General features: G+C 38.5%; 1 pseudogene; it reads left to right on the forward strand.

Moving 5' to 3' along the window:
* Window positions 1-11346: 11346 nt before the first annotated feature.
* Window positions 11347-21703, forward strand: part of LOC135228388 (proline-rich nuclear receptor coactivator 2-like) — a 34029-nt pseudogene continuing 23672 nt past the window's right edge.

The raw sequence follows: 21703 nt of genomic DNA on the forward strand, positions 1-21703 counted from the left end.
TTTTAATTATGTATGTCACTGATTTTGCTCCTCTAGAGAACACACACACAAGCACAGATATTTAAGAGATTGTATCACACAATTATGTGACTGACAGGTCCAAAAGCCTCAGGTCAGGTGGCAGGCCAGAGACTTTCGCAGGCTTACATACAAGATCCATAGATCAGGGAATGAGAAGAGTCCAAGGTCAAAAGAGAAAGAGTGAGCTCTGCCAGGATATCCATTTATAGTCTGGAGTCAGATCACAACCCCAAGAAAAATCCCCTTTCAACTGATTGGTTGATTATATCATGGAAGGTGATTATATTACATTACATATGGAACAGCAACCAGTCCAGTATCACCCAAACCACCGAGAATCATAGCCTAGTCAAGTTGATGCATAAAATTAACCATCACATGGGTTGATAAACCACCAAAACCAAACCCACTGTTGTCGAGTCAATTCCAACTCATAGCAACCCTATAGGGCAGAGAGAACTGCCCCATAGAGTTTCCAAGGAGCACCTGGCGGATTCAAACTACTGACCTTTTGGTTAGCAGCCATAACACTTAACCACTACGCCACCAGCGTTTTCCATGGGTTGATAAGAGGGACCTAAAGAGTGACTACAAAAAAGAGCTCAGAAACCCTATGGGGCAGTTCTACCCTGTCCTATATAGAGTTGCTCTGAGTCGGCATCGACTTGACAGCAATGGGTTTGATTTTGGGTTTTTTTTTAAAGATAAGAAGTAGGAAGAGAAAATATATGTTCAACTTCAAATTCATTTACACTAAGAGATATAAACATAAGCTTAAGTTGAAAATAATTTGAAATTTCCAAGCTGCATTTTTCCAAAAAAAATTCAAGATACTGCATAAATTTCCATATGCTTTGAACAAAGTCTGTCTGTAGATATTAAAATGTAATGAGAAAATATCCAAGTACATTTTCATCAAGCTTGTGAAGTGCCAACTTTGGTCACTTTCCCTGCAGTTTATGTCTGGACTCTGCCAACATTATTTGGATCCAATCCAATTGTTTGTGGATCCAGTTGGCACACCATTTACTGTCTGAATTTGTAGTGAATTTGTAGCAATTGAACAAAGAATTAGACCTTGTGTAAGGCAGAAAAAAAAAAAAAAAATTTTTTTTTTTAAGGCAGAAGCCTGATCAGTAGCTTTTAAGTGAGAGATGAGAAAGCCGTGAGAAATCTTTTGAGAGAGAGAACAATTAGACGCCCGTTGCCTTCTGTGCTGTCATGACAACCTCTCAGCTAAGGCGTACTTACTATTTTGAGAAACAGGAATTTCCCATGGAGATATTGTAACATCACCCAGGTTTTTATATGAAAGTGTACCTTTAATTTTAATCCATGTGTGTCATAATTTCAGTGCTGAAGTGTCCTTTTTGTTTTATTGTTTTGTATCTAAAGGTAATTTTAAAAAATTAGTGTAATTAAAAAAATACTGGCTCTCATGTTGCGTTATGAGAAACCCTCCACCATTATTTTGATATTTCCTTCAACCATTGGACTCTGATTCTTTCCAGATTTCAAAGGAATCTCCACATATCAATAGAATATCTTACATCATTATAGATTAAAACTGCATATGCATACTGCAATTATCTATAAAAATAAACAAGCACAGGTATTAACCTAACATAATATGTTACTATGCCTCCAATAAATCATCTTAGCCTTGGATTAGAGTTGTGCACATTGAAAAAGGCATCTTCTTGGCAGCTTCTTCAAGCTCCCCACTAAAATAACTGTAAAGAAGTTAAATGACCAAAATTCACAATGATATAGAAAGCTAAGAATTAGAAAGTACATTAGCACCAGAATTGTGTGACATTTTCAATAATTTAAAGTTGAAGAAATAGAATTACAAAAAAAGTCTGGGAAGCACCATTCTCTGCCCATTCCCAGACACCAATAAGTCCAGATTCCTGAAAGTGAGTAGGAAGGTCCGGTTGAATCAGCAGATAATCAGGCCAAGAATGGCACCCTCCACCTACTTAGCCCTCCATTTTCCAATTAGTGGTTAGTAGAAAGTATCTCTCTATTCATTGTGAAAGTTGAACTCTTGCTCATCATTTAACAAAATTATTACCTTCTAAGTTCCAGGCCTACCATCCATCAGTGAGCTATACTGTGGTGACTTGTGTGTTGCTGAAAATTATGCCACTAGTATTTCAAATACCAGCAGGGTCACCCTGATGGACATGTTTTCTTGAGGCTTCCAGTCAAAGACAGAATAAGAAAAAAGGCCTAGAAATCTACTTGCAAAAATTAGCCAATGAAAACCTTATGGATCACAACAGAATTTTGTTCGGCTCACGCTTTGTACAAGTCATCAGGTGGGATCAATCACTAGAGGAGGACATCATGTTTGGTAAAGTAAAGGGCCAGGGAGGGTGTGCAGACCCTCAGTGAGATGGATTGGTGCAATAGCTGCAACTATGGACTAGAACATACCAGCGATTATGAGGATGACACAGGCCCAGGCAACATTTTGTTCTATTGTACATAAGGTCACCATGAGTCTGAGTCAACTCAATGGCATTTATCTCTCTCTCTCTCTATCTATACTGTAATTTTTTTAAATAAGGTAAGTAAGAGTCAGATAGTGATGACTGGGGACAGGAGATAGTAATTTTAGATAAGGTAACATTTCGGAGAGACCTTCTTCAAGCTTGCTTTGGACACACCATTAGTAGGGATCAGTTGCCAGAGGAGGACATCATATTTAGTAAACAAGACTGTTAGGACAGTGCAGGAATATTTTGTTCTGTTGTATGTGAGGTCACCATGATTCAGCGATGGCTTGATGTCAGCTAACAAAAACAAGTCCCATATGTTTGTCAGTTTGTCATACTGTGGGGGCTTGCATGTTGCTGTGATGCTGGAAGCTATGCCACTGGTATTCAGATACCTGTAGGGTCACCTATGGTGGACAGGTTTCAGCTGAGCTTCCAGACTAAGGCAGACTAGGAAGAAGGGCCCAGCAATCTACTTCTGAAAAGCATCAGCCAGTGAAAACCTTATGAATAGCAGCGGAATGTTGTCTGATATAGCGCCGGAAGATGAGACCCCCAGGATGGAATGCACTCAAAAGACAACTGAGGAAGGGCTGCCTCTTCAAAGTAGAGTCAACCTTAATGACCTGGATGGAGTCAAGCTTTCAGGACCTACATTTGCTGATGTGGCATGATTAAAAATGAAAAGAAACAGCAACAAACATCCATTAATAATCGGAACATGGAATGTACTAAATATGAATCTAGGAAAATTGGAAATTGTCAAAAATGGAATAGAATGCATAAACATCCATATCCTAGGCATTAGTCAGCTGAAATGGACCGGTATTGGCCATTTTGAATCAGACAATCATATGTTCTACTATGTTGGGAATGACAACTTGAAGAGGAATGACATTGCATTCATCCTCAAAAAGAACATTTCAAGATCTATCCTGAAGTACAACACTATCAGTGATAGGATGATATCCATATGCCCACAAGGAAGACCAGTTAATACGATTATTATTCAAATTTACGCACCAACCACTAAGGCCAGATATGAAGAAATCGAAGATTTTTACCAGCTTCTACAGTCTGAAATTGATCTAAATGCAATCAGAATGCATTGATAATGATAAATGGAGAAAAGATTGAAGTTGTCAAGGATTTCATTTTACTTGGATCCACAATCAACAGCCATGGAAGCAGCAGTCAAGAAATCAAAAGATGCAATGCATTGGACAAAGGACCTCTTTAAAGTGTTGAAAAGCAGAGATGTCACCTTGAAGAGTAAGGTGCTCCTGACCAAGCCATGGTATTTTCAATCACATCATATGCATGTGAAAGCTGGAGAATGAATAAGGAAGACTGAAGAAGAATTGAAGTCTTTAAATTGTGGTGTTGGCAAAGAATATTGAATATACCATGGACTGCCAAAAAAAGAACAAATCTGTTCGGAAGAAGTACAACCAGAATGCTCCTTAGAACCAAGGATGGCAAGACTAGTCTTACATACTCTGGACATGTTACCAGGAGGGATCAGTCCCTGAAGAAGAACGTCATGCTTGGTAGAGGGTCAGCGGAAAAGAGGAAGACCTTCAATGACATGGATTGACACAGTGGCTGCAACGATGGGCTTAACCGTAACAATCGTGAGAATGGCACAGGACTGTGCAGTGTTTTGTTCTTTGGACATAGGGTTGCTATGAGTTGGAACCAACTCAGTAGCACCTAACAACAACAACAAAAACAAGCAGTTCCCAGCACGGTTAGGAATAAATTATGTTTGGGAGAAAACATCTTTTGCAATGCATCCTGGAGCATGTATCTCCCCCATATAAAGTGACTTCAGCACTGACATAGTACTTGTATGCACATCTGTCTGTCTGAATTGCACATGCAGCCAGGCTGTGCCTCAAACTTCCAGACAGTCATAAGACTGCTAGGAATGAGACACATACAGCCACCGGCATAAATCATTCTATGGGTGCCACTCTCATCTGTGATCGAGCCAAGTACGCAAGACACTTCCAGAGTGTGAAAACCATTATTAGTATTTATAGAAAGCCAGCAGTAAATGATAACATCAGATTTCCAACGGGGAAACCTTTACTGTTCGCCAAATTACCCATGTCCATTTTTATGTTGCTGGGCAGGTACACTGTTGTTCAGGTCAGATGCTGTGTTCATGTCACTGCTGCCTCTGGCTATCCCCATGCTGCTTGGGGGGCCTGCATGGCTCCCAAGGCTTTTGCTCTGACCCTGAGCCTTGCTGGGCCCTGCCCTTTCAGCGAGAAGACCCATGCACAGGATCTCTCAACCTCTGCCAATGGGCCCTTCTAAGCCTTTGCCATCTGCTCCCGCCATGCTACCTTGCCTGCAGGGCTCTCTTGCCACCATACTATCCTGTCCCTGCTGCCCAAGGGAAGAAGGCGTGCAATCCCTGCACAGGGCACACCAGCCTTTCTTGCTCTGAACAAGCATGTGTTACAGCTTTTTTTAGCTCCTTTGACAAGCCCTCTGCCCAGAGGCATCCGGCTTGGCTCTGATGTAGAAAGACCCCTGCACAGGAGCGTCAGAGGCAACTCCTGCATGGTGTCAGTGGCATCACTAGGAGGGTGTAGGGGATGTGGACCGCACTGGTGACCCTGTCAGAGGGACTGACACCCATATGACTGTCTCTAAAATTTTTATGCAATGTTTCAGTGGAAATTCATTATTTTTTATAAAAATATCCCTGTAGTTAGTTATAACAACAAATTTTTTTTTTTTTCCTAAGCCCAGCTTACACATATCAATATAGCTACAAGGCTACTCTACTTTTTGAACTTTCTAATGTGCTACAATCATAGCTATCCTCATTATCCAATTACAATGGCACTTCGAATCACATTGTTTCTTCTGCGGCAGTTGTTTTCCTTGTAGCAGATGTTTTTATAGTCACCGATCTTCTCAAATTTTCTGGCGTTTTAGCTAGAATATCGTCATGATTAGTATTTGTAAACGTATATGAATACTTTTTTGAGAATTAAGTAGTAATTCAAGGAAAAGGTGGAGAAAAATTTAAAAAAGGCTTTTGCTCAGCTGCTAATAATGTTGCAACTAATAAGTAAATGGAGAAAGATTGTACAAAACAATCTTGTTGTTAGTATTCCTCTAATGTAAGAAATATTACATTTAAGCAATTTACAACATGCTATTTATCACATATTATTCTATGACTAAATTGATAATAGACATTACTGAGGATTCTGTCAGGCCTGGTATGGGAGAAGGTCCATGGGTAACACCAACCCTAGTAATGCCAGTCCGCGGGGCACACTCAGGTGTCTGCCGCTCATGAGCAAGTGGGTCAGCTCTTTTAGCTCCACTGGCAAGTCTCCTGCCTGCAGGCTGTCAACACTTGCTCTGTGAGCCAACAAGTTCACCAGAGCCTCCTTGCTCCATGCTGTTTCTTGCTATCTTGCACCTTCTTCAGTGTTACGTCTCTTTCTTCTGGGTCTAGTAGGTTCTCAGCACAGGGACCCCAGGTCTAAAGGATGTGCTCCACTCCAGACTCTTCTTGGTGGTAGTGAGGCTTCTCTTCTGTAGGACTGGCCTTTATACAAGCCTAAAACACTACTCCTTGTCAATTTCAAGGCATGGTCCTCCCAGTAGGACCACAGACTGAAAAATTCCCTTAGTAGACCAGAAGTCACTATATTTGCATAGAGCCAGCCAATCATTTTGTGGAAGTTATAAGACAATGATGAGGAAGGCTATATAAAAGCGATTCTGTGCACCACAGTACTGAAATGATAAAAGTCCTGTTTGTATTGCACTCTATGGACTGGAGATCTTCATGTCACCTATGTTCAGGGTACTGGAAATGACAATGGTTAAAAAGATTTTATTTCAGAACTGTGAAGTAATTTGGATGAAAGATTGCTTTTCACTGAGCCTGGCTAGGAACTGGAGATTTCAACTTATGTTCACGGTGAAGATCTGAGGAGAACTGATTGCATGTGTGTAACATCCACTGAATGTGAGTATAGGGGGAGAAAACAATAAAATATAAGTTGAGCAAAATACTAAGGACTCAGACGAAAAGTAAGTTTAAAAAAGTATAAGGGTGTTTGCATATTACATGATAGAACTTACCATAATGGTGAGTCTAGTTATTCAGGTTAATGTAATCACGTTTGCTTTTAAAATTCTTCCTAATTGTTATCTGCATTTTTGAGATATAAAAAATAAGTTACTCCTGATTGAGTTTCACCTCCCTTACTTCTTATCTATTTGATCTTGAAAATGCTTTTTTTATTTAATAGACACTTAATAGAACTAAGTATGTGCCAGTTTTTAGAAATAGTAACTAATTTAATTTTAATAACAACCATTTGAAATATTATTTCTATTTTACATATGAAGAAACTAAGGCACAGAGATGTTAGATAATATGCTCAATGTCACAGAGTGAGTGAAAGGTGAACCCTGGCTTCAGACTTCAGGCCTCTGCAATTATTTATTCTCTGACCTGTCTCATAGATGACATGTGAGGATTGAATGAGAAAAATTCTACAACTTCTTAAGAATATACCTTGTATACTGTAAGTTCATGATGAATATCAGCTTTAAAAAAAAAAAGTATATACTAATTTTGGAATAAAACTAATATAGTCAAAATTACTGAATCATGCTTATAAAAGCATATCCATAGCAATCAGATTTGTAAAAGTATATCTGTAACAAGAATAACTAAATGAGATATTTGAATTTGATACACAATATGTGTGGTAGGACTATAGGTGATAGATGTGTATGTGTGTGTCTATGTGTGTACACATGAACACACATACACACACATACGTAATTTGTCTTCCCTCTAGATCTGTACCAAATTGAGCAGTGAAGCCTGGTTTATTAAATAAATACAGCCAATTTACTTCATATTCAAGCTCTGTATATACTTTTCTGCATCTAATTGAGTAATTATTTTTTAGAATATGAGAAATAACAAAGAAATTGAAACTCTTACTCTTTCACTGCTTCCCCCCCCCCCCTTTGGTGAGTAACAGATATGTGTGCCTTTGTAGAATAATGCAGAATTAGAAAAATAGATTGATGGGTAGATGGGGGATGAGTGGATGGAAGGATGGACGGATAGATAGATGGATAGAGGGGCTTGAATTATAAAGCTCTGGAATTCTTTTCCTATGGCCTGAGGGACAACTAAATGAATTGACTTTCAAAGAACCAATTATGTTTCAAGGAGAGGAAATTTAACTGGGAAAGCGGAATTTCATGAAGGACCTGATAGCTATTTTCAAATGTTGGGGAATACACATGTGAATATTCATGTGAAAGAGAGCTTCCTAGAATAGTCCCAAAAGAAACCAATCAAATGGAGACTGACTGAGATTCTAACACATGAGGAAGATATTTGAGTTCCCATAAATCACTAGAAACATTTAGGCACTGACTCCATGACCTCTAATCAGGGATGTAGTAGAGAGAATTCAAACAACTAACAGATGCTCCCTTCATATGTTAGCAAGCTCTGATTCTGTGATAAATGAAGAGTATGTAAACACATGATTCCTGGATTCAACGGTTGTTTTTTCAGTTTGGTATCCTTAGTTACTCTGCTTGGGCAGAATTCCAAGACCACTTCTTGCAGGCACAAAACTTTAAACCTAGAGTACAATTTAGAAATTGTTCAGTCTAACCACTTGATTTTATAGCTCAAATAAGATTTAGAATGATTAAGTTTATTTCCCAAGGTCAATCAGTTAGTGGCACACCCATGACTAGAATATAAATCTTCTAACATGTAGCTGTTATTTTTTATTCTGCTGTGCTGCTGGCCAGGAGAAAGTGCTTCCTGTTTTTAACTCTGCTCATGGTATCTCTGATGTCTAGATGTGCAAAAGCTACCTTGGGACCTCAAAAGGCAATGTCCAAGGACAAGCCAACATTTTGAATTTGTGAAAGTGGAATATGTACAGGACATGGAGCCCTCTTGATACCACAGAAACTGTGATCTAAGCAAGCCTGAAGCTGCCCTTTATCTGACACACTTACTTTATCAAATTAGGAACACCTTTTTGCTAAATCACAAAGGGGGATTTAGAGGAATTTTCTGTTATTTTCATGTAAAATCATCCTAACTCAGCCTTAAGAAGTAGCCAAAAATAAGAAAACAGGAAAATAAAGTATGAGATATTACCAGGTCTGCTAAGAGATGCCACACATTTAGGTTTTATGCTGTGTAATATGGGGCAAACTGACTTAAGAAGGTTAGTGAACTGGTTACGTTTGCGTTTTGTTTGTTCCTCCACTCTAATATTGCCATAGATTAGATATGCAGTGGTAAAAGACTGAAGTAGTAGGGATGAAAAGAGGGGCATAATTAACAGTACATTTAAGATATTTTCTTTTTAAGGTATAATAACAATGGCTCATGGTTTAATATATATGTCATGAGACAAAGGAAGACTTTGGCATGACCCAGTTTTTTGGTTTGGATAGTGAAGTTTAAGATGAAGGGAAAAGCTAGTAAGATGAGTTAGAGTGAGAAAACATATTTTAAGAATAGCTGAGGAGGGTCATTATGAATGTGTTCAGTATAATACCCACTGAAAAACCCAAACTGGGTTATCAAGTTACCCTTTAAACAGATTGACCCAAAATTCATTGTGGATATCATCATTTGAGAACTATAAGTGTATAGATAATAGGCACAATGATGATTCTAGACCTGTTAACCACAGAAAATAGCACAGAGTAAAGAGAATAGTAGATTGAAAACATGGGGAATGCTGTTGGTATGGGGTAGGAGAAAAATTTCTTTCCAACTCCTGATGTTTCCTTCCCCATAGAGGAAATTCATTTAGCCCAACACTCCTGCCTCTCTCTGCCTTCTCAACCCTTCCTCCATTTGACTGGTGGCTTTGAAAGGAAAAGTGAGCCTGCTTATCTTGGTCCCTTTCTTCCTTCTTCTTGGGTGCAAGCCTGCCCATAAAGAACATGTTTTGCCCTGCTCTCATCCTGAGCAGAAGATCCCTGTCTCTACAGGGGTAGCCTCAAAATTTCCCAATATTCCCAGTGTCTGGAAGATGTGTGTTTGTGATTGTGGGGGTTAAGATAAGGAATTTAGCTTGCCTACAGCTGTAAACCATGTCAGCAATACACGTATGATTTCTTTTCTTCTACCTGTTTAAAACTTTAGATTTTTTCCTGATAGTGTCACAATTTAGAGAAGTATTATTTTTGGGCTCTTGCAAACCCCAGACAAACACCAACATGTTCAGTGCAGGCAGAAGATGGAGGGCCCATGAAGCCACCTTGAAAATTATTGTTACCGAGGCAGGAACAATAGGATCTTCTATTGTAGTTGCAGAGTCTCTTGGGATTAGAAAGCAACTTTCTACTCCTAATCTTCAACACATCCACTCTACTAGGACACTTGCGTCCCCAAGAAAGAGAACTTACATGTTATAGCAATGATTAGATTTTCTTAATACAAACATCCAGGTTTCCTGGATGGCAAATACAGAATCCAGTTTAGCATTTGAAAATTACTCAAGCAGGAACCTATTCACTTTATGTGCGTTTGCTTGGAAAAATCTGCTTTCATCAATTGACTTAATAACAGCTGATGCCCTCTGTGTGGCAAGCATTGTTGAGGGAATTAAATGCACCATTGTAGGTGCTTCTTCATTCCAGTTTCATAAGATGTGTGGAATGACAAGTACCTCTCTTTGATACACCATCTATTGACTTTCTATTAGATCAATAAAGACGCTGGTACAAGCTGTACTCCCAGTTAAAAAGAGAACAACCTTGCAATTGACATCAAATGTTAGAAAGTCACTTAAAGCTTAAGACAGCTATTATTTTTTTTTCTTTCTTTCTGAAAGAACTATACTACTAATACAGAAAAAGTTCAGGGTTTCATAATACATCTGAAATTATAGTTCATTTTTATCATAATATAATAATCTAAATGCCACTGTGCATATCCAAAGGTCAATTTTAATACGTTTTCCCTTTAGGGTAAAGACATGAAGTTTTAATTTTTTTTTTTTTTTACCAGAAAATAAGGGCAATGAATTTGACAGATTAAATCCTACTTCAGAGCTTACTTATTCCAAAAACACCATAATCCATGCATAAAGAGAGACAGAAAATATACACACAGACACTAAGCTCTACCCAGAAAACCCAGTGCCATCGAGTCGACTAAGCTCTAGAAGCAATGAAATGGCTAAAATGTCTCCTTTCAAGATGAGCTTATACAGCATAATGCTGAGTAAAACTACATACCAGAGCTACCCTGAGTGGGAAAACGCATACTGGTTATTTCCTGGCTATTTTAATGACCCTCTCATCCAAATTCCAGAACTTCATTACTTTCTGTGTTAATTCTGGGAAATAAAGATTTACTTCCCTCAGAAAAAATACAGCTCTGCATCTCTCTCTACACACATGTGTGTACACATACATGCATTTAGAAATACACACACACAAGCACACTCAAACTTTAAACTGGCACCTCTCATAGCTCCATCTTTATCTACAAACACAATCACTATTTCTTTCTGTGTGTGTATGCACACCTATATTATATTTTTATTTACTATATAAATTATTTAAAGTCAAGCCCAAAAGGATGAGGAAAAAGTGAGAATTCAGGGGAACAACTGAAAGAGTCCAAGGACATTGCTGAAGAGGCTGACTGTGGATAGGGAGAGTTGGCTGTAAACTACTCCTAATCCAGAGTGACCGGGAGCCTGCAGACAAGTTGGTTGAGATCTCAGAGGACTAACTTTGACAGCTAAAAGAACAATTAACAATAATGGATCAGACCTTGAAAGCATTAACGGCTGTAGAAGATAAGTTCTTGAAAAAGGAAGGTAAGTGCAAGGAAAAGATCACGATTTTTTGTGATAAGCTGTAGTAGGCTAGCAGCCCTGGTTGCACAGTGGTTAAGAGATTGGCTGCTAAACAAAAGGCTGGGAGTTGGAATCCACCAGCCGCTCCTAGGAAAACCTATGGGCAGTTCTACTCTGTCCTGTACAGTTGTTATAAGTCAGACTCGGCTTGATAGCAACAGGTTTAGTTTTTTTTTTTTTTTTTGGCGGGGGGGGTACTAGGCTGAGACTAAGATTGAGTTTGTACATAGGTCAGTAAACAAATTTAAAAAATGTGTTGATGACTTAGAAGATGCACTGTATACTCAGAAACTGAGGCCCAAAGACATCGGAGACATCAGAAAGGATCTGGGCCACACTCCCAACAATGAGATTTTTATATAAGTTTCTTTGATTTATCTATCCCAAGACTCCTTCATTAAGCTGGATATTCCACCTCTTTGAGATCCTTAGTTCGTATCTTCTCCAGCTGCCCTGTTTTATTTATTTATTTTATTTTTTAGCATTCTGCCTTTGGGCCAGGCACACACTGTGTTTTCTATTGTACAGAAGCTCTTCATTTCAGTATAAAATATACACCATGTGGAACTTATATCTGTATAGATCTCTCTCTCTTTATCTGTATGTCATCAACTTAGAGAGGCAGGGGTTTAGGTGTTAGTAAGATATTAAAATCAGAAAGGCTAATATACTATGAGCTTTCATATCCTCATGATGTCTTTTCAAATCGTGGTTGCTGATAGATTTTCTTCTCCTCCAGTATTAGTTCTAGTGAATTGTGTCTTGTTCTATGGCATACCTGGCTACTACACAATGTGGTTGAGAAGGTATTCTTTTTCACAGAATCCTTATTTGTCTTCAGTCTGTATTAGGCCTGTCTGTTCTGCCTCCTTGGTCTTTACTACATTAGCTCAAATTGGACAAAGAATATTTTGAATTGATATATGTCAACATATGTCCATGCTTAGAATGTTGCAATTAAGTTTAGTATCTGTTCACTCTAAATTCTCTTTATTTTAAGTAAGTGTGTGTGTGTAATGCTTTCTCTCTCATGCCTTTAATTATCAGTTCTATAGAATGTTGACTTCTCTGAAAAGTAAACTGTTGTCTTTCCTCACTGGACTTTCTATCTTGAAGGAGAAGAAATTATATTTGAATTGGCCAGATCACTAGATATTTTATTGGAACATTTCCTCATAGGATAGACTTATTAATATGTCTAAAACTTCGAGTACACTCCAGGTGTCCAAACTGTTATGGACATTATAGTGTCTGGTCTGGTAACCTGTGGATTTGGTGGGACAAGGAAAATAATATTTGGTAATTATACGGGTAAGATTTATCTGATTATAGCCTTTTCATAATTTTCACTAGAAAAATAGTAACCAATATTCAAGAAAAATATTTATCTCATTATTTTTTCTTTTGAGACATAAAGCAATTTTTTAATACTGGGGGTATTCCCATCACATCAATTTTCTAAGGCTAGATAGCTATCTTTAGGTAATTGAAATTAATTGGATGCTGATATTTGTATTTTTAATCAAAGAGCAAGATCAGTTCATTACAAATGTGGAACTTTTTCTTTTCATTTTCAATATATGATTTGACTTTAATCTCTGAAGGAGAAAGCATGCCTGTAACAAATCTTTTTGGCATTCGAATGTAAACAGCTCTTAATATTTCAGAATAATTCTATAACAAGTTGACTTGAACTTGTTAAAATTCACTATACTTCTCTATTTTATAATTTTACTTTCTTAAATATACATATTTCTGAAATATTTATATTATTATCTTATTTTTAAAATGAACATTCCATAAGGCAGTTGGTTTAGAAGAAACTACTAAAATTATGTATTTCCTCTATGAGTACATGTATGTCTATTTAATACCCATTGATTTTGTATGACCAATTCCTTTTGCCCATTCGTATAATATAGCTTGTTCTCTTGCTTGAATTACAGGGGTGGACATGAGACTAAAACTCTGATGCTCATAGTATTTTACCTCCCTGCTATAGTGATAGGGTTGCTATGAGTCAGAATCGACCCAACGGCACTCGTTTTTTTTTTTTTTTTCTGGGTGCTATAGTGATTGAGTCAATGGACCAGACTTTGATTCAAATTGTTCTTCCTTGAAATTTTTGAAACTTTATCTAGGAAAAGAAAAAAAAAAAAAACTATATTGCTCTAATTATGAAATTTTAAAGATGTGAAACAAGAAGTATTAGTAATCATGACTTCAACCACCCTGAAAGAAATGGGTCCATTATCCAGGATAAAATTGAGAGAAGAGATAAAAATACATCCCTATAGGCATCAGAGTCTGGTTCCAGTTATTCCTGATACTGTCTTTAACCTAATACACCACACAGTTCATGTATATGAGTCAAAAAATTGCTCTTTTCTATAGTCATCATGGGAGTTGATCGAATAGATCTTGAACAAAACATTGCTTAAGATGGGGGAGAGAGAGAGAGGAGGGAATCAGGGTCATGAAGTAAGAGAACCTCTATGCCAGAAAGCAAGGCTCACTACTTTTGGGTTCAAGGGGTTTGGAACAGCCACTCATGGCTTAGCCAAAAACCAAAAAACAAGTTCCCATTGAGTCAATTCCAACTCATAGTGACCCTAAAGGAGCATCCAATATTTTCAGCCTATCCAAAGCCCTATTCCATATCACCTTTGGTAACTCCTTGATCTTACCTCTTTCCACCAGGGGAGAGTGAGCAAAATCTGAAACACCATTCCCATAGCTTGTTTCAATCCTACTTCAGCCTCTAACAGGAGGGACGATGGAGTTCCCCTCTTTCTATCCCCTGAATACCACTTGAGTAAGGATTTTGAATCCTGGGGAGTCTTCTCATATTTCCTAACCAAGAAGACAATGGTCCTTGTCCATCTGTGGTACAGTGAATTGCTTTAATATGTTCCTTCTAGCCATGGTCTTGTAATTCCCACAAAATGATTAAGTGAGACTATCTATGCATATGTGATGCTTGTGTCCCAGCAAGGGGATTGAACAGCTTAGCTAATGCAAATAAAGTACATAGAACACTTGCAGGGGTGGGACTATGCAAATATGGTGCATGAAATTCTTATAGGAGATTTTTCAGTTTTACTATCCCACTAGGTTTAAAGGGAGCCAATCCTAGAAGTTGGAGGGGGATCTCACTACCATCCAGAAGAAGAGCCAGGAGTGGAGTACATCCTGTGGAGCCAGAGTCCCTGAGTAGAGAACCTCCGAGACCTGGGAGACAGAGAGAGTTGTAATACTAAAGATGGGAGAATGTGGCAGTGGCATAAAACAGCCGTGGCATGGGACTGCATGCTAAGCTTGCCTATCCATGGAGTGAGAGAGCTGAGTGCCTTTGGGTAGGAGGCTTCTTGGCAAAGTAGGGTGTCTCTGGGCACATTTCATCAGAGCTAAAGAGCTTTGTAATACTTGCCCAAGCAGGGGTCCAGGCCACGAATGGGGACCCAGGCCACAGTTAAAAGCTGACAAAGTGTCTCTATAGGAAGCAACATAGATGATTTTTTTTTATTGTGCTTTATGTGAAAGTTTACACTTCAAGTCAGTTTCTCATACAAAAACTTACACACATTGTTGTGTGACCCTAGTTGCTCTCCCTACAGTGTGACAGCACACTTCTTCTTTCTACCCTGTATTTCTCATGTCCATTCAACCAGCTCCTCGCTCCTTCTGCCTTCTCATCTCACTTCCATGCAGGAACTGCCCACATAGTCAGTCTCATGTGTCTTCTTAAGCAGAGAAACACATGAAGCAGCATAAATAATTCTTGAGAACATGAGATTACATACAAAAAGCAAATTTCAGAGGGATAAGTGAAATATGATGTAATTTAGCCTTGCCCACACCAAAGCAGGAAACCCTGGTGGCAGTGGTTAAGAGCTAGAGCTGCTAACCAAAAGGCTGGCAGTTCAAATCCACCAGGCTCTCCTTGGAAACTGTATGGGGCAGTTCTTCCCTGTCCTATATGGTAGCTGAGTCAGAATCAACTCAACGGCAATGGGTTTGTTTGTTTGTTTTGGCTTTACACCAAAGCAAGGGCATTAAATTTTAGAACAGAGAAATGGAGATACATTGAAAAGTACTCAGCAGAGAATGGCATGATCTGAGTTATATCGTTTAAAAGTGTCACTCTGACCTCAGTGTTGAGAATTCACAGTAGGAAACAAGGGATGCAATGCAAGCTATGCAACGTCCAGGCACATGATCACAGTGGTTTAATCCAGATGGTAGCAGTGGAGGTGGTGAGAAGTGGTCATATTCTGAACAGGCTGTGAAGGTAGAACAGAAAAACTTTGTTATTGGATGAAATGTGAGAAGTGAAAAAATAAGAAGAATCAGTACATACTCCAAGTATATTTTAGTTTGTGCAAGGAGAAGGATAGAGTTGTCATTAATTTTTCATGGGAAGACTATAAGAGAAGCAGATAGGGAAATCTATTTATATCATATCTCATTGTGTTTCTGTCTTCTTGATTCATTCCTGATTGAACCTTGTGGGATACAGGAGTCATCAGCATATAGATGTTATCTGAAGTAAAGAAATTGAGTGAGATCAGTGAGAATGCAAATGTAGATGGAGAAGAATACAAGTACTAAGTTCAGGAGGGAATGATAAAGCTTGGTAACTAAGTGAGATGAAACCTAAGAACTAGTAGCCACTGTAGTAGGAGTATAGCCAGAATAAAGTGGTGCAGTGGAATCCAAATCAAGGAAATGGTTCAAGAATGGAAAGATCGAGGTGGTCAAATAATACCAAAGGTTAACTTAAGAATGAATTGAGCAACTGGTTGCCAATGATGTAGCTTCTTTTGGTATATTGATAGGGAGAAAAGATTGTTTTCAATGGTTTAATGAGAGAACGGTAAGAAAATAACCTGGGACAGTTAGAAGAGAGATTTATGAAGTAATTTTGTGGTTAAGAGACAAAGAAAAAGGAGGATAAGCCAGAAGGGGATCTTGAGTTAACGGACTTTTTGGGAAGTAAATATTATATCACATCATATTTGTATTGTAGAACATTCAAGAAGACAGAAAGAAGCTGATGATTTGGGAAAGAAAGCAAAACTACTGAAGCAACATAACTGAAGACATGAAAATAGACAGATCTCACTAACAAGGAGAGAGGGACTCTGCATCTGCCTGTAAAGGTATGCTGACAGTTCGACCATAATAACAGAGAGAAAGTCATGGTTGATGGGCACAGATGAAAGTAGGTGGATGTTTGTGATGGCGAGAATGTTGGAAAATTCCCTTCTATTTTTTTTCTTGATAAAACCAGAAATTAGGTCATCAGCTGAGAATGAAGAAGGAAGATGAGGTGTTACATAGTCCAGTAAAGAGAAGGTGTGGAAAAACTCATCCAGGAAAGTGGGAAAGTAAAAGAACTAAGGAAATGAAGTAGGCTTGCTAGGTAGCACTGAGAGCCTAATTAAGGTAAGTAATCATGAATTTAAAATAAGACCACTCAGTCCCATTCTGTGTTTTTTTTCAGGCACATTAAGCAATTCAGGTGAGTTAGAAAATAGTTAGAAAGGTGGATTTAGCCAGAGTGGCTGAGAGAAGCAAGGGAGTTGATTGTGTACGCAAGGGACTGTTACATATGGACTGTTGAAAGTAAACTGGAGGTATAAAAAAGAAAGAAAATGAGGGCATGCCTTAAGTGCAAGATGAAGAAACTTTGGTGGTATTAATTTCGATGTAGGTCCTGAGGAATTGTGGCAGTTTTGGAGTTCTGGTCAAAAGATATAAAGTGGCTGACAGAGAGCAGTATGTGTGAAATTGAGTCAGATGCAGTTTTTGATAATAAGATGATTCTGGGTTAAGAAAATGAAAGTAGATAGTTGAGTTAGGGTTGAGAAAAAGTATTTATGGAAAGGAAGTCAAAAAACTCCAAGGCTAGGGTAGTGGGATGATTATCAAAACTTTAGTGGAATTAAAAGAGATAATATTTTCCAGGAATGAAGGAGTGAGAACTAATGGCTGTAACATAAAAGATTAGCAGATGACATGGTCTGATGGCATCAATGTCATAGGTAGGATTTTTAGTACAGAATAGCAAAAGCCTGTAAAATGCAGTGAAAAGCAAGGACAAGAACCCATTAACAGACCCTGATTACACTGGTTCCCCTACTTACGGTTTCTAGTGGGAAAGCAATATCCTCAAGAGAGACTCAGGTTATTGCTAGAGCAAGAAAGTGAAGAAATTGTTCAGAGAAGAAGTGGAGAATATAGGTGTTTTCATCGATGAGGAATTATGAGCTCCAGGCTACACAATGGAAGATCTGATGAACTGAGATAAAAACATATTACAAAGTCAGTGAAAACAACGAAGGACACGCAACAGCATCAGGACAGTAGTAACCTCTGGGGACAGACAGATAGGAAACTAGAGGAGGAAGTATGCAAGAGGCTTCAAATATAGCTGTAGCATTTTTTAATCTACAGAAAATAGGGCAGAAATATAGCTTTGTTAATGAGTGGAAAGTATATAGGAACCTTAACTGAAGTGCCGATAATATGATTTGGGGTCTTTTGCACCTTGGTTTTAAATGGTACAAATTCCTACCTCAAAGATTCATTGTTCAGCCCCCAATGACAAGCATTTCAAGAGTATAATATTCTAGATATTAGGTGATGAAAAAGAAAAAAAGCTTTAAAAAGTATTTTCCCACAATAATTATGAAGAAACATATAGTTTCTAATTTTACATGAGGAAAAGATCCAACATTATTCAAATATAGTGGACATATTTCAAATTCTCACTATCCCCCGTGTCACAATTTTCTCCTAAGTTCTCTTTCAATTTCATCAACTTTACTTTTAGTCACAAAATTCTCTTAAAGAGGAGAAATATGCTTCTGCATCATAAGAGGTGATTTGCTCTGTCTTCAAAAATATTGAAGCTTGATAAAGATTGTACCAAGAATAAAACCAAAGACCACTTTCACTCATGAATATCTATGCAATAATCTTAAATAAAATATTAGCAAACAGAATCCAACAGCACATTTGAAAGTAATGCATCATACCAAATGGGATCTGTATCAGACATGCAAGTGTGTTTCAATATTAGGAAATGTTTTGGTAGAATTTATTATATGAGTTGTTCTACTATAAAGGAATTTATGATTATTGTCATAGATGCTGAAGAAGCAGTTGGGGTAATTCAATACACATTCAAAGAAAAACTTCTCAAGAAAATGGATAATGAATAATTCTATAATATTAATTTGTGTGTGTGTGCATCTCTGTGTGTATATCAACACCAGAGCCAAAAATATGTTAAATAGGCATTCCCACTATGCGGTGTGATTGATTACTTGTGCGTGGCCTTTCCAGCTATGGTCTTGTAACTCCCACCCAAGTGGTTGGGTGGGACTGTATGATAGGGTAATTGTGGCCCACCGAAGGGGTTGGTCAGTTTTGCCATCCCACTGGGCTTGAAATGAGCCACTCCAGAGGCAGGAATGAAAAGAGCCCATCACCACCAAAGAAGAATAGCTAGAAGCCAGCAGTCCTTTGGATCCAGGATTCCTGTGCTGAGAAGCTCCTGGAAGCAGGAGACTGAGAGAGAGAGAGAGAGAGTGCAAGCTATAACCCTGAAGATGGTGAGAATGGTGGCAGGAAAGACCCAGCAGCAGAGATCTGGCAGCAAGAGATGGCAAGGTGGGCTTCCCAGCCTATGGAATGGGAAAGCTGAGTGCCTTTAGGCAGAGACTGAGGGCCAGGGAGAGCTGTGCCTGTGAGCACGCCTGGAAAGAGGCTGTCCTGATGGAAGACCTGTATCCTTAAGTGTTCCTGAGCCTGAATTGTCTCTCGTTACTTCCCTAATAAACCCCACAATAGTGAGTATTGTCTGTGAGATCTGTATGGCTATTGAAATGAATTATCAAACTCATCAGAGAAGTAGAGAGTGCCATGGGAGGGGCAGTTGGTGTAAGAATTGGTAAAGATGGTGGAGAGAGGAGGCATGTCTAACCCCTGCCTCATAGGAATCAGCGTCGGGCTGTTAATCTTGATTCTCCTTCCTCCTTCTGAAGTTAAATGAGGTCAGACACTTCCTTGACACCGTTTTTACACACTAAAATCAGAAAATGAAATACTCTCTGGTATTATCACTCCTTACGATTATATTGGAGGTATTAGCTATTGGGTCTGTGGATCTGATTTTACACTATTTACAATAAGTTAGTCTGCTTCTATTTCATGTTTGTTGGCAAAACATATGCAAATTCCATATCAGAGATAAAGGGCTTTTTCAGCAGCACCACCACCACCTCCAGTTGCCGAGTGTTATGATTGTATTGTGTCCCCCAAAAATATGTGCTATAAATCCTAATCCCTGTACCTATGGATATACAAAGAAAACAAGAATCCTCACAAGTGCACCAATAAGTAACATCATTATAAATGAAGAAAATATTGAGGTTGTCAAGGATTTCCTTTTACTTGGATCCACAATCAATGCCCATGGAAGCAGCAGTCAAGAAATCAAACAACATAGTGCACTGGGAAAATGTGCTGCAAAAGACCTCTTTAAAGTGTAAAAAGCAAAGCTGTCCCTTTGAGGACTAAGGTGCACCTGACCCAAGCTAAGGTATTTTCAGTTGCATAATATGCATGTGAAAGCTGGACAATGAATAAGGAAGACCAAAGAAGAATTGATGTCTTTGAATTATGGTGTTGGTGAAGAATATTGAGTATACCAAGGACTGCTAGAAGAATGAACAAACCTGTCTCAGAAGAAGTACAGCTAGGGTGCTGCTTGGAAATGCAGATGGCGAGACTTCATCTCTCATAATTTGGACATATTATCAAGAGAGACCAATCCTTGGAGAAGGACATCATGCTTGGTAATGTAGAGGGTCAGCAAAAGAGAGGAAGACCCTCAATGAGATGGATTGACACAGTGGCTGCAAGGATGGGTTTGAACATCACAACGATTATGGGGATGATGCAGGACCGGGCAGTGTTTTGTTCTTTTGTACTAGGTTTGCTGAGTTGGAGCCAACACAAGGACACCTAACAACATCGACATACCTGTGGATCTAATTCCCTTTGTTATGTTAATGAGGCAATATAGGGTGTGTCTTAAACCAACCGCCTTTGAAATATAAAATGAGCAGATTAGGCACTGAAAAGCAAGGAGAGATGGGGGAAGATAGATGCCACGCCGTGTGAAAATCACCAAGGAACTAAGGAACGAGCACCTTCCTTGAGAGCCCCCAGAGAGAGAAAGTCTTTGCCTATGAGTTGGCACCCTGAATTCAGACTTCTAGCCTCCTAAATTGTGAGAAAATAGATGTGTTTGTTAAAGCCACCCACTTGTAGTATTTCTGATACAGCAGCATTCGGTAACTAAGGTACCAAGATAGCAAGCAGCATGCAATTATATTTGCATCCATTCCCATTGCTCTCCTCCCATCCCACAAGTCCCACAGGGGCAATGGGGACAGACTCAGAGGGATGCCTCACACCAGGTAGTGGGCTGGCTGTGGACGCTGAGCCTAGAGAATTCACAGCGTTTATTGTAAGTGGTAAGCAAACCTACTCTTTGTCCTGGAAATAAACATTGTTGTCTCATCTTTCAAGATCGCTTCCTGCAATACAGTCCTGAGAAAAAGCTCAGCAAACAAGCAGTCAGGACTCCACATTTGTGGCATACACAGCAAGATGGATAGGAGCATGAGGGCCCTGTGACGGAGTATCTCTCAACAACAGCTAATGTCATTAGATGAGAGAAAGTAATTAGCTGCATAAGATTTTGAAAGGAGGAAGTAAAACTATCTTTATTTAAAAGCACATAATTTATATCATGAAACCCAAGGGAAGGAAATTTTTAAAAATGCCCTGCTGAAATAAAGAATGCATTTTATAGCAATTTATAAAATAATACACAAATATTGAGTTTCCGTGTATGGAGACAATATGATATATTGAATGAGAATAAATCAGTTATCAGTACGAGAGAAATAAAAACATTAAATACCCTGGCCTTAATAAGGTATTTCCAAAATCTACTTAAAGAAATCCCTTAAAAGACACAAAAGTTGAATAAGTAGACATACCATTTTATAAGATCTGAAGACCCAACTGTATAAAGGTGGCAATGTTCCATAAATTAACTTATAAATCTGACACTCTCAATAAAAAAATCTAACTTTTTTTTCCCTATAGCTATGCCAGTAGATTCGAAAGTTCATATGGAAAAATAAAGAAGCAAGAATGGCCAAAAACAATCCCCCC

Source organism: Loxodonta africana, chromosome 21 (genome assembly GCF_030014295.1).
Source record: "Loxodonta africana isolate mLoxAfr1 chromosome 21, mLoxAfr1.hap2, whole genome shotgun sequence".
NCBI lineage: Eukaryota > Metazoa > Chordata > Mammalia > Proboscidea > Elephantidae > Loxodonta > Loxodonta africana.